The sequence below is a fragment of the Chrysemys picta genome, chromosome 3, assembly GCF_011386835.1.
Source record: "Chrysemys picta bellii isolate R12L10 chromosome 3, ASM1138683v2, whole genome shotgun sequence".
Lineage (NCBI taxonomy): Eukaryota > Metazoa > Chordata > Testudines > Emydidae > Chrysemys > Chrysemys picta.
In genome coordinates, this window is record NC_088793.1 from 207,466,500 (window position 1) to 207,480,926 (window position 14,427).

At 48.3% G+C, this 14,427-nt stretch overlaps 1 long non-coding RNA gene across 3 annotated transcripts in view; it reads left to right on the forward strand.

The window, feature by feature from the left end:
* Positions 1 to 14,427, forward strand: part of LOC112059388 (uncharacterized) — a 166,003-nt gene that overhangs the window by 87,138 nt on the left and 64,438 nt on the right. The gene's annotated exons all lie outside the window — the stretch shown is intronic.

Below are 14,427 nucleotides of genomic sequence, written 5' to 3' on the forward strand. Positions count from 1 at the left end.
TGCCGTGCCTGTGTGTGGAGCGAGAGTAGATATAATGCTGCATTTGATCTAATATAGATATGATGCTGACATATAGAGCATGAGCTCATAAACTTACCTGGGCCTTATCTTAGGAATTTGTGCCCCAAAACGCTAATTGACTTCAACTCTCATGGAATTTTGGTTGCATGAGTAATACAGATGGTGTAAGCTGGGACGTGGGCTAGATCAAACTAGGGGAGCATACTGAGTCAGTCCAAAACTATTTGTGGCCACTGGGCGTTTCCCTTACTCTTAAGGAGAGCACAAGGCTGTAGGAGTGGCTGCACTGGGGCTGTGTACGTACAACTCAATCTCCTGGGCAAAGCCCTTTTAACACAGGGCAGAGAACTTGAATTTGGGCCCCAAGTCAGTCTCTGCATTGGAACGTCGGAGTCTGGAAGTAGCTAGTTTTAGGCTGGGGCTCACTAGAAAAGCCTGGTAGAAAATTGGTTTCACTGTATTTTGGAAAAAGAAATAAAGCGAACAGTTGCATACAAATCAGCAGTAAAATTAGTTCGGGGGGAGGGGAGAGTATAAAATGGATTGCAGTTATGAGATGAAACTCCTTTAATACCCCAAGGAGACAGGGATCCTCTATTGAGTTAGACAAGGCATCAAATCTATTTCTCCTTTTTAAACCCTTTTTGTTCCTGTGACCCTCCTATAATAAAGTACCTTCTATAGCAAAACATATTCAGGCAGCACATTTCCTAATGAATTCTGCAGTCACCAATTGGCTCATTCATTTCTGGGGTAGTCGATGCAGATCACTGCACAGTGACGAATGTTGCATCAAGCTGCTTGTGTCTAAATGTGTATTGCAATCAGAGGTAGGCACTTGGGTGCTTGAGAGGGTGAATCACTAAATGTTCTTCATAACATCCTTCCCTTCCCCACCCACCTGGTCGCCTCGCTCTCCACACAGACTTTAAAGTGGGGCTTCTTGAAGTGCATGTGATCGCCTCTTAAAAACTGGTGTGCACTGACTGCTCATTTATTTTTTAATTCTGAGGTGCCCGATGTTTTGATAAATTGGTGGTTTGTGTTTTACAATCTTATCCTGTGTGTGTGTGTGTGTGTGTGTGTGTGTGTTTTGATTCTCACAATAGAGAGGATGCCTGTGGCTTGATGCAAATGAGCATCAAAGGTCCTTTATGAGGACTGCTGCAGAGCAGAGCAAGCTGGCGAAGTTTGGTTGCAAAGGGAGGAATAGGGAGTTGGAGGAGGCCTGGAGCCTGGCCGGAGGCTCCAGACCCCATATGCTGTAATTCAACTTTCTGGTTTGTGGTGTTTGTGTTTTGTGATTTTTCTTTTTTTCATTGTTTCTTTTAAAGCAAACAAGGGTTTTCCCCCTCCCCGTAGAAGTAAAAATTGTTTTTTTCAAAGGGGTTTTCCTTGAATTATATTCAAAAAGCATTGCTCCCCTCTGATGCCTGATATTGTCAATAATGAATCCTTATAAATTCTGGGTAGGTTTATAGACTTTTCTACAAACCAATTGCCAGCTGGTTGCTTAGGTGGGTGTTTTAGCCAAAGGTCGAAACGAATGGGACTCGGGCACCCGAAGCTCGTAAGCAGCTTTGAAAATCCCGATTCAAAGCACAAACAACTGAAAAGAATGTCAGAAGGCTCCCAAATGCCAGGAAGTTCAGCGTTGGGGTTAGTGGGGAGGAATGTCACATGTCTGCTCCTTCCTAAGTGTGACTTAATTTTCTTTCGATGCCAGCCCATGAGTGAACACGAATCAAGACTTAATACAAACTCCTGTGTTGAAAGGCTCCTGCAGAGGCCAGATGTGACTCTTCATTTGCCTTGGACGTGTCTCAGCCGTGTCGCTGAACTGTTTACATTCCATGGCCCTGTGCACAACAGCCAGCGTGCCCCCTGCAGCAGCTGCGTAGCGTGCCCAGCTTCTGTGTGCACCTGGTGTTTGTGGGAGTTTGGTCACTGAGCAGAGACCATTACAGAGTGCAATTCAGCTAGTATGATGGGCCAGATCCTCAGCTGGTGGAAATCAGCAGCAATCCCATTCGCTTCAGTGGAGCGATGCTGCTTTACACCAACTGGGGCTCCGCTCTACTGATTTCACTGGAGCTCTGCCGATGTAACTAGAGAATGGGATCTGGCCCCATTCTCTTCAATGGAGCTGGGGGGGTTCACACCAGCTGGGGAGACACTGTAAATAGATGGGCTGTTTTTTCCCTCCCCCCGTTCCTAGGGCAAGAACTGTAAACGTCTCCCATTGCTGCTGACTTTCCGCCTCGACACTCCTTGCGCTGAAGGAACCCGGCCAGAAGCTGGCCTCCCTTTCAGAGGCTGGCAGGCGTCCTGCTTTCTTGGCCGTGTTTCCAGGGCTGTCTAGCTAATGGCAGCGCTCGGTCAGCGTCCCGGGGAAGCTGCTGGGCTGTGAGACACTGTGGGCACCGTATCGTTTATCCACCACTTCCCCGGGGATGGTTGAGGGCCCTGCTTGGCGTTTCAGTGGGCAGCCGCCGGCCTCCCCACATAATGCCGCTCGGAATGGGCTCTGCAGAGGGAGGGTGGTCCTGGGGCTGGGACGCTGGCCTAGGAACCCGGAGACCTTGGTCCAGTTCTTTGCTCTGGGTGGGCCTGGGGATGTCACTTAGGACTAGAGCCGCAAAAGGAAAGACTAATAAGGGTGAGTCTGCGCGGCAGACCCTTTGCTGGCACAGCCTGCTCGTGCAGGGCAGTGGACGCTGGCATGGCTACACCGCCTCCCTGGGGGACATCAGCGGTGCCGAGAGGAGCACTTGCATGGTTGTGTCTACCCAGCAGGTCTGCTGGCAGAGTTGTGTTGGCCGGGATGGGGGCACAGTGGTGCCAGTAAAGCTTTGTGGTGTGGACTAATCGTTAGGCCCAGTGCTTCGATGCCGAACTTTTTAGGCACCTGGTGCCCACTGGAATCTGCAGCCCCTGGCTGGGACAGGCTCCTGGATGATGCCTGGGGAGCGGGATCCAGAGAAGCCAGCCCGCTGAGCAGGGAGCTGCTAAGCGAGGCAGTGGGGGAAGCTGAGGAGTAGGATGGGGCCTAATCCTTGACCCTCAAAGATGGGGGAGGCACTGGCCTCTGCTTGGGATTCACAGCCATGAGCCCTCTCCTGGAGTCAGTCCCCTAAGCCTGGGAGTCCCAGGTTCAAATCCCCTCTGATGCTAAACAGGGACCTGAATCCAAGTCCTGCAGGAGCGCTCTAGCCCTGGGGCTGTTGGGTGAAAGAGCACCACCACCTCCGCTTGTGCAGGGCCCGACCCAGCAGGTGTGCTCGGAGACGGCCTCCTCAGTTGGGCCCTGCACACAAGACAGGCAGGGAAAGCACCGAGTCTGAGCATCCCACCAGGGCTGGATGGAGGCCACCAGGAGACATTTAGGTGCCAAGGGGACTTTGCCAGCGGGACCGTAAGCATGTAGGGAATTTGGGCACCTGCAGGGCAAGGTAGCAGCTGGGTGGGAGGTTAGGTGCCTAAATCCCCTTGTGCATCTAGCCCTGTCTTGCTCTCTGCCTCAGTTTCCCATCTGTAGAATGGGATAAGAGCGAGGTCTCTGAAGGTAAATACCCAGAGGAGTTGGGCGGTGCTCAGGCACTGCCATTGTGGGAGCCGTAGAAGTAAGTGGCATCTGATGTTGGCAGCTGCTTACGCCAGGCTCTGGCTTTGTGCACGTAATGAGAACACCCTGGGAACTGCTCTGTCGGGAAAGGTGGCTTTATACAGACAGTGGAGCAAACGTGGTTGTAGACAACGTGGGGTGGCCCCCCTGGCCAGTAAGTCCGCTCCAGAAGCACAGCACAGTACCAAAGTCAGTTTTCCCGGCTGGAGCAGGACTGCTTGTAAGAGGAAACCCTGAGTGGCATATGCTGCTGTACCTGCTCCTACATCACCTCCCCAGGCCCGTAGCTACACTTCGGAAAAAGGCCTTGACTGGGGCCTCCATATTCTCTGGTGATCCCTGCCAGCCAGAGCCGCCGCTCAGGGCTGCTGGCAGCCAGCAGAACATAGAACATCCCTGAGGCTGCTCTAATAGACAGTCAGGGACTGGCCCAGGAGCGTGGCACGTTTGGGGAAGTGAGAGTGGATGTATTGGCATCTACTATCTGCCTTTGCACCCTTCTCCCCCACTACTGCTGAGCTGCACCAAGCATAGATTCCCAGGCCAGAAGGGGCCGTTGTCATCGTCTAGTCTGACCTCCTGTGTCACACAGGCCAGAGAACTGCCCCAGAGCAATTCCTGGAGCAGAGCTTTGGGAAAACACGTCCAAGTTTGGTTTAAAAATGGTCAGTGATGGAGAATCCACGATGACCCTTGATAAACTGTTCTAATGGGTGATTACCCTCACCGTTAAAAATGTCTGCCTCATTTCCCGTCTGCATTTGTCTAGCTTCAGCTTCCAGCCATTGGGTCTTTTCCTGCTAGATTGAAGAGCCAATTCTTAAATATTTCCCCCAGGTATGTCAAGCCGCCTCTTAACTCTTCTCCTTCTTACACTAAATAAATTGAGCTCCTTGACTCTACCACTGTGAGGCAGGTTTTCCAGTCCTTTCATCATTCTCACGGCTCTTCTCTGAACCCTCCTCTGTTTATCAACATCCTTCTTGAACTGTGGGCCCCAGAACTGGACAGTGTTCTAAGCAGTGGTCACAGCAATGCCAAATACAGAGGTTAATTACCTCTCTCCTCCTACTTGGCCATGGTATCACACAGGGAGCTCCATGTTCAGCTGATTACCCTCCATGACCCCCATGACTTTTCCGGAGTCGCTGCTTCCCCCATCCTGTAAGAGTGGACTACGTTCTTAGTTCCCAGGTGTATACATTGACATTTAGCCATATTAAAACACACATTGTTTGCTTGTGCTCTGTATCAGTGACCTGTCCTCTTCATCATTTACCATTCCCCCAATTTTTGTGTCATCTGCAAACTTTATCAGTGATGATTTTTTGTTCCAGGTCATTGATAAAAATGTTAAACAGCGTAGGGCCAAGATCTGATCCTAGTGGGACCCCACTGGAAACAGACCCATTCAATGATGATTCCCCATCTACAATTACATTTTGAGACCTATCAGTTAGCCAGCTTTTAATCCTTTTAATGTGTGCCATGTTCATTTTCTATTGTTCTAGTTTTTAAATCAAAATATCATGAGGTACCAAGTCAAACCCCGTACAGAAGTCTAAATATATGACATCAATACTATTCCCTTTATCAACCAAACTTCTTGTCTCATCAAAAAAAAATCACGTTAGTTTGACAGGATCTATTTTCTATAAGCTCTTGTTGATTGGCATTAATTATATTCTCCTCCTTTAATTCTTTATTAATTGAGTCCCGTCTTAGCTGCTCTGTTATCTTGCCTTGGATCAATGTCAGACTGACTGGCCTATAATTACCCAGGTCATCCCGTTTACCCGTTTCGAAAACTGGTACAATGTTAGTTTTCCTCCAGTCTTTTGGAATTTCCCCAGTGTTCTGAGGAAAATCAGCATTCACTAATGATCCTCTCACAGGCAGTCCTGCTCCAGCCGGGGAAACTGGCTTTGGTACTGTGCTGTGCTTCTGGAGTGGACTTACTGGCCAGAGGGGCCACCCCACGTTGTCTACAACCACATTTGCTCCACTGTCTGTATAAAGCCACCTTTCCCGACAGAGCAGTTCTTAAACTCTCTTAAAACTCAGCCCCAGCTCAGAGTCTGGGGCAGCATTACTGACTCTGTGTCTATCTGCTTTCACATGTGTGTATGTAACACACGTGTATCTCTAGTATGCCATACACCCGAGCTTGTGCACGCACACACACATCCACACACACACTCTCTCTCTTTTTCTCTCTAATACTTTGTGCTCTTCACTCAGCAGTTCGTTATTCATCCAATAAAAAAGCTTCCAGTGTCATGTTGCTGCAGTCCTGGGTAGTTATAATAGAGGCTGTAGTGCCTGCCAAATTGTAGATCAGCCAGTATTTTCTTGACAGCTCATTAAGAGTAATTCTTGTTTGCTGGAGCCACAATTCAGGTTTATGCGTCTCTTTTCAGAAAAAAATAAAACCCTGCTGCCTATACCCACACTTAACAGTGTGTTTTGTATCAGTAATGTAACTCCTAACAATGTAAATTAAATCACATGCCAAAAAAAGCGTGGGCGGGGGGGGGGAACTGCGTACAAACTGCAAAAGTTCTTGGGCTTCGAGTGTGTCATTTTCTTCACTCACAGCAGTCCCGTCCCAAACGTAGCAGAGTCGAATGAAACCTGAAATGAGTGCCTTCTGGCTGTCCTGTCCTTGGTCCATGTGCCAAAGGGATCATGGCGTAACCGTGCTTCGCCTCCTGGGAGCTCTGTTCAGGAACCCAAAGTCAAACACTTCCTCTTTCCTTTCCTTTTATTATTATTTTTTTTTTCATTCGAACGAAACTAAATTCAGGATGTTTTGTTTTCCCAGTGTTGATGCTGCAGGTTGTGGGTAAGAAGCAGGGCAGCTGGGACAAACGACATCCAGATCTTATGGGCTGTGGTAATGCGGTGGTGATATATGGCCTGATTTTTAAAGGTATTTAGGTACTGACTGGTGTAGATTGGTGTCCATCTACATCTTTAGGCATCTAAATATCTTTAATAATCTGATCCACAGACTAAAATGATTAAATACATTAACTCAGTGAAAAATATATTTTTCTATTGGTCCACACTTTCAAATGAAGACGCCGTTTAAATTTCAGTTCTTCTAGATTAGACCGTTTCTGTTCGCTACTTGTCTGAAAGATTTTGCTTGTTTGTTTACTAGCTCTTGTCTGGCAGTGACTCTGTTGGGGAAGGGTCTGTCTTCACTGCGTAGTTAAACCGGGCTCTTACGCGGATGCTGTCCCTAACCCAGCTCCGGTCCCCCCACACAACCCTCTGACATGAGTTTGGTGGTGCTACCGGACCCAGCTGGGGCTACAAGCTAGAGCATCTGTGAAGCTTTCACTTGGGGGGTAGCCTGCCCACTTTGCACTGAGGACGCAGGCTAAACCACTCCAATGCTGATGGTCCTCCAGTGCCCACCCCCAACTCCGGCAGTGCCCAGAAAAACGGACAAGTTCTCCCACAATTCACTGGGAAAGAATCCTATAACGGCTCGGCACAAACAACCATGGGATGTGCCCCCAAGGAGTCCTAGTGACATGCACGGCTGAGCGCAGCAGCCGTGAGGACACAGGAACTTGAGTGTGGCTTTGTAGTGTGGCCATTTGCACCTGGGCTAGACTAACCCGGGTGCTCGGGCCTGAATTAACTCTGCAGTGAAGTCAGAGCTTTGAAAGTGACTCTGTAACAGTGGCGTCATAGTGAGTTTCATTCACCCCACTCTGGCAGCGTCAGGGGACCTCAGAGTGGGAATCACGTATATTTAACGCCCTTGGCGGCCCCTTTGCGCTGCTAGAGAAGTGGAAAGTGGCTTCAGTGTAAACGAGAACCAGGCTCAATGTTTGTTGTTCACTTATTTCCATTCGTGTAGTTGGATGGTGAGTAATGTAATATGCATAGTGTGCTACTGTACCAGTTGGAGGTGGACGGGAGACTGAGAGGCAACACCCGTCAGTTAAAGTGGTGAATATGGGGCTTCATGCACATTAAACAAGGATCCCTTAACTGGATATTATCTTGCTTTTAGTGGGGAGGTTTTCCCCTGAGCTAGAAACATAGGAACTGCCAAGGGGCTCAGACCCAAAGCCAACCTAGCTCAGCGTCCTGTCGCTGACAGTGCCCAGTGCCAGATGCCCCAGAGGAAGGTGCTTGAGTCCTGCAGTAGCAGACATGGGATAATCTAACCCTCATGAGGCTTTCCTCCTGATCTCTAGTAATTAGAGACTGGCTTAAACCCTGAAGCATGATGCTTAATCTCCCTTCCAGAATTGTTATCCTCATTAATGAGAACTCTGGATATTCTTGCTATCTTTATCCATGTCCAATCCCTTTTTGAAGCTTGCTCATTCTTGACTTCCTGTGACAGTGAGTTCCACAGTCTAATTACATATAGTGTGAAACAGTATTTCCTTTTACAAGGTTAGAATTTGCCACCCTTTATCTACTTTTTAGTCACTATTTTTACCACATTGTTTGTGTGCATGTGTGGGATTGTAACCTAGGACTGGGGAAAGATACAAGAAGGGCTGTAATGTGATGAGCTAAATGTTTCCCTGTTAACGAAAACCAGGGGAAGGATGCAGCTTCACAAAAAACTATTGCACTTCAAAATCCAGGTAGTCACCAAGCCTGCTTCCATCCAAGGCAATGGAAAAACTCCCCTTCGTTACCTCCTGAAGGATCAAGCCCGTAGCCCCAGACTAAGGCCCCAACTCTCCATGTGTCCAAGCTGCTTTGCAGCCATGCCTGAGTTTATGCCACCAGAGTGGAGCCCAGCTCCCTCGCGCCCGTCCCACCACGGCACCCTTGACGCGCCCCCACCCTGCCTAAACTAGACTCTAGAGTATCACACAAAGGGCCGGATATCAATTTTCCAAGGAACAAACCTGCAAAGAGGCCACTAACTCCCCCGCCTGGCTCCGGCTTACATGGACTCTAGAGGACAGAGCCAGCTGGAATAAAACCATTCTGAATCTGGCCAAATTTCACTCCGAACCCCAGCTGGGCCCTTGGCGGGGATGGGGCGTAAAAGAAAGTCCATGCACAGAAACACGCGGGATCTTCATTTTCAAATCCATGCTGCTTGGCTCTCCAGGTCGTTTCCTTCCGAAAGACGGAAAAGGCATGTAGGATACAACTAGCTACTAAACCCATCCTCCCAAACGCCCGTATGTCTAACATTTGCAGAGGCGTTGTGGGGTCAGAGGTAACTCTGTGTTAAACCAGGGAATTTATACTGACCGAGATCTCTCAAGTCAGCAGCCCCGGAGTGTGTTTTGCAGTTGCGAGTGAAGAAGCACGTTAATGGCAGACAGCCTGTGCAGGGGGAATCCCTTTCTCAGGGGACGTGATTACAATTCCATTGCTCACAGAGCGCGGTCTCTTTGCTGGGTGGGCTGGAGCCCAAGGCTTGTTGCTGTCGGCCATGTTCATCCAGGACTGTGACTAACAAAGAACATGAGAGTCTTTGAGAGGCCGCAGCAGAGAAATGTAATGTTTTCTGTACGTGGCGTTGCCTGCTCCTGACTTTTCACAGTTGCACCTTCTCTCTGGGCTTCCTTTTGCATCCCTTTGGGGTGATGTGGAGTGGCTGGGAACGACGCTTGGGGTGTCTTGGTTTTGTGCTTGCAGCCTGCGCTGTATTCAGACACTTGCAACATGACTCCTCTGTCAGTCATCCAAAAACCGTGCTAAACTCTTCCTGGCTGGGGGAGGGGATTGTAGCTAGAATTTCTGAAGTGGGTGGAAACATGTGAGTAGGGGGAGTCCCTCTGCATTAACCTGCTTTCGTTGCTCGGTACTTATGAAACCTCCTGGTAAGAGTATGGAGAACAAATTGAATAGATCAGTGAATCGCTGAGCACCGTCCCTGCCCTGGGTGCATCTGATCACAAAGAATTCCGGCTGGGCCCTTTTTGGGTGAGCTTTTATAACCGCATTTCTGCTGGTGAAACAGAAAAGCTGCAGGGTCCCTCCACGCCACCTCATCAATTGTAGTTACAACAGGTACTTACCAGGCTTATTTTGTCTTCCTTTAAATGAAGCGCAATTCCAGCTTCCCAAGGCAGGATTTAACATATAACACAGGTACCTTTTCGGTAGGATTTCTGCAGATTTTGAAGGGAGTGGAGAGCTGTCCTTGTCCAGACGGACAGAGCATTGCAGGCAGAAATCCGGAAAATGGACATTTAAGCATTCTTCACAATGACCCAAGAGGAAATCTTGGCTCTACTGAAGTCAAAGGCAAAATTTCCATTGACTTCAAAGCAGCCACCATTTCACCCCCCCAACTTCGTGAAAGGAGGGGCTAATAAGGGACATGTCACGCCACATTCGGCCATTTTATATGACTATTTACTCTTCTCTTCAGTCAAACGAAACTATAACCTTCCCTAAGAACCCCGGGAAGCTGAAGCACAGATGTAATCAATTCTATTAGCTACGGGAGTCGAAAGCAGACACAGCTGTGTGCTCTACCCACCTTTTATATTATTATTTTTATTTTATTTATTAGCCTTTACGTTCTTTTTATTGGATTTAAAAAAAAAACCTACTAGTTCAAAGAGAATAATTTAAAGCATCTATATATTCGGTACACTCCATGATGTGTTTATCATAGATCTCTTAGAGTAATGAGAGAGAGAAATGTCTCTGCATTCTCTTCTCCTGGATATGTCTTTGCTTCAGTTTGGATTAAGATTATTTTCAACTAGTAATGGTTTGAACCTAAAAAGTTTCAGTTTGGATTCAGCTCAGAGAAGCAGTCAAAATTGAGAAGTTTGTCCATTTTACCCATCCTTTTGTACTGCTTCCCCTCCGAGTTGAATGACCCAGCCAATCTCAAGTGTGCAAAAATCATGATGCAGGCCTCAATAATCAAGAGATTTGGCTTAAAAATCATGAGATTAAAAAAAATAAAAGTAAAATAGATTCTTTTTCTTCAGGTTTGAGAGTCTTTAGGGGGTGCTCAAGGTTAGAACTGGCCAAACCTTCTGATTTTCGATTGGCAAGAAATTTCAAAAAGCTGAAAGTTCTCGCAAACCAGCTATTCTGGGAAACACCTATGCGTGGTGTTTTTGAAGGGATCTTTGCTCCCCAGGACTGGCAGCTGCTGAATGAAATTGATATTCTTGTCAGTTTCACTGCTGCACTTGCAGCTGTCCTGAGAGGCTGCGGCACTGGGGTCCGTGCCCCAGAGCTGTCACGGGAGCAACATCCCAGGACTCCAAGCTCCCAGCTCTGCTGTAGTGAGCCGGGGAGCCCTGAGCCTTCCCCGTCCCTGGATTTCCAGGTTTCCTGTTGCTGAGCCCAAAGAGGTCCAGAAAAAGGAAAATCAGGGCGACCTATTGCTGGGCATGCCCAGAGACATGACGAGAGATTTGGATTGAATATATCAGTTCAGGGGTCGCTTCTGAAAGACAAGGCATGCTCAGTCAGGAAGAGGCAGGGTTCTTTCCAGTTCTGGTGTCCACAGTTCCAGAAGGGTGTTGATAAACTGGAGAAGGTTCAAAAAAGAGCCACGAGAAAGATTAAAGGATTGAAAAACATGACTTAGAGTGATAGACTCAAGGAGCTCAGTCTCTTTAGTTAAACAAAGAGAAGGTTGATCAGTCTATAAATACCTACCTGGGAAACTAATATTTGATAGAGCTCCTCAGTCTAGCAGACAAAGGTCGAACAAGATCCAATGGCTGGAAGTTGAAGCTAGACAAACTCGGACTGGAGATGAGGCATACATTTTTAACCATTACTAATGAGGGTCATGGTAGGTTCTCCATCACTGACAACTTTTAAATCAAGATGGGATGTGTTTCTAAATGATCTGCTCTAGTTCACACTGAAATTATTTTGGGGAAGCCCCTATGGTCTGTATTATTCAGGAAGTCAGACTAGATGATTACGGTGGTCCTTTCTGGCCTTAGATACTATGACCTATCAATTTCTGCATCGAGAAGGAATTGAGGATGGAGGACAGACAGTTCCAACTGAGAAATTTTGAACAGCACAATGAATGCAGCATTTCCCCCAAGACCTGTCCCTGCAGCATTACAACAGTATAAACCAGGACCCTACTGCTTGTTGGACTGTCCCCATCCTCCCGTTCCTTCACACCCACGCCCCAGGCGTTCCCCTGAGCTCCCCGCTGTTGGAGGTTCTGACCAGATTTTCTGGATTTCCCCCAACAATGTGGCGATCTAGATCCTTCTGCCATTTACACGCTGGTTAATAAGAACAGTAAGTGCTAAAAACAACTGGTCTTTCCTGACTTCTCTCAGGGGACTCGGCGCTCACATTTTATGGTTCAGTTTCCTTACACGTTTTCAGATGTCACCCAGCTCCATCCACTTGTTTGTATTCTGGAAGCACCGCCAGGGTTCAGCCAAGATCGGGGCCCCATTGTTCTGGGCATTGTGCCATCACAGACTGAGACAGTCCCTGCACCAAAGAGCTCCCAATCCACAGAGACAGGAGAGAGACGGGGGTATTTTTACCCCCCTTTTACACATGAGGAGGGGCACAGAGTGAAACTGACTTGCCTGGAGTCACAAAGAGAGTCAGGGGCAAAACCACAAATTGAACACGCTCTCCTGGGGCCCAGTCCAGCGTCTTAGCCGCAAAGTCATCCTTGCTCCTTGGACCCTCTTTGTCTCACTCGCTTCATGGATTCTCTGTGGCTTTTCAAATTTTAATCTGAAAAGATCTTTATTCTCCCTTATGTACGCTTCGCTGCTCCCTCCCTCTGCTGTTGGGTACCTCTGCAGCTCTATTATTTCTACAAAGTATTTGAGGGTATAATTTGTAGGAGACACTGTTTTAAAAAAAAAACAACAAAAAAAACCACACTAGCATTGTGTAATTTTTAACGAGAATGTTGAGTCTGTGCATGAGTGTCTAATACTCCTAGTGGACCCAGACCCAACAGCGAGTAAATGGTACCAGCTGCGATTTGAGACTCCGATGCTGTGGTATCCCGTGCTTTGCCAGCCTGAGAGCCAAACGGCTAGAGCTGGTCAACGCTATTTTGTATTGAAAAATGGTCTTTTTTTCTAAAATGATTCTTTGGGCAAAAAATTAACTTTTCATTGACTAAAAATGTGAGTGCTTTTTTTTTCATTTTATTTCTGCAAAATTATTAGCAAAAGTGTTATTGGAGTGGTTGGCAAACAAATGTTGAGAGCTCTATTGATGATGATTTTGATTTAAAAAAAATGGGGAAAAGTAAATATATATAAAGAGCATTTTCAATAAAACCGAACCTGGATCTGTCGAACACTGTGAAACAAAACCACCTTCAAAATGGGGCACATTTTTGTGAAAATCGGCTGTGGTTTTCAATCCTGCTCTGATTATTTCCCAAAGCTCAGGGGCTCCAATCAGCCCCTGGCGGCAGGTTCTCTGCCCTTTCCTACTCCCGTTGCCCTGCTGGAGTGGTACAAAGGGAGCAGAAACCACCTGTAATTCCTTTGTGGGGGCTTCCCCATTGTGTGGGAGTCACCTCCCTTCCCACCGGAGTATCAGGAACAGGGACTGGAGTGCACTGCACTCTAGCTATGCTCATGGAGACTCTTGCCGGCTGGTGCAAATTAGAGCAGCCCCTAGGCTGTTCTAGCCGGGGCTGGGGCAGAGAATCAGGGAGCTGTAAGTGGCTGTTAAGTATCAGGGGGTAGCCGTGTTAGTCTGTATCCACAAAAACAACAAGGAGTCTGGTGGCACCTTTAAAGATTAACAGATTTATTTGGGCATAAGCTTTCGTGGGTAAATAACCCACTTTTACCCACGAAAGCTTATGCCCAAATAAATCTGTTCGTCTTTAAGGCGCCACCAGACTCCTTGGTGTTTAAGTGGCTGTTGGTTCTCAGCTTTTCTTGGTCCCTTTTCCTGGGCCGCCCGAGGGTGGCGGTGTGGGGGAAGGTAGCCATCCTTTGCTAGGTGCTCCCCCAACGTCAGGCAGAGGCAGTCGCACTGTTCTCGTGCGGCTCCCACAGCCCAGTGGGGACACCAGGGAGCAGTCAGAGCAATGCTCCTCCCTCATCTGTGCGGTAGCAGGCAGCCAGCGTGGGTGCCGTTGAGTAGGGAAGGAGCAGCAGCGTCTCAGGGTCCTGCGGTGTCCAGCAGAGCTGGGGTTGCTGGGGAGAGGGGCTGGATCCAAATGCTTCATTGCAGACTCCCAGGTCCTGGCACCAAGAACACATTTCCTATTCATGGTGTTGTAACTCTAGCGGTCCTCACCCAAAAGGGTGTGTGTGTGTGTGGTGGGGGGGGTTACAAGGTTATTGTAGGGGTTTGATGGTACTGCCTCCCTTACTTCTGCGCTGCTGCTGGCGGTGGTGCTGCCTTCAGAGCTGGGCAGCTGGAGAGCGGCGGCTGCTGGCCGGGAGCCCAGCTGTGAAGACAGAGCTGCCACCAGCAGGAGCGCAGAAGTAAGGATGGGAGGGGATGGTATTACCACCGTTACTTCTGCGCTGCTTCTGACGGGGCGCTGACTTCAGAGCTGGGTACCTGGCCTGCAGCTGCTGCTCTCTGACCACCCCAAAGGGGGGAGGGATAGCTCAGTGGTTTGAGCATTGGCCTGCTAAACCCAGGGTTGTGAGTTCAATCCTTGAGGGGGCCACTTAGGGATCTGGGGCAAAATCAGTACTTGGTCCTGCTAGTGAAGGCAGGGGGCTGGACTCGATGATCTTTCAAGGTCCCTTCCAGCTCTAGGAGATGGGATAGCTCCATTTATTTATTTATCTCTGAAGGCAGTGCAGAAGTAAGCGTGGCAATACCGCAAC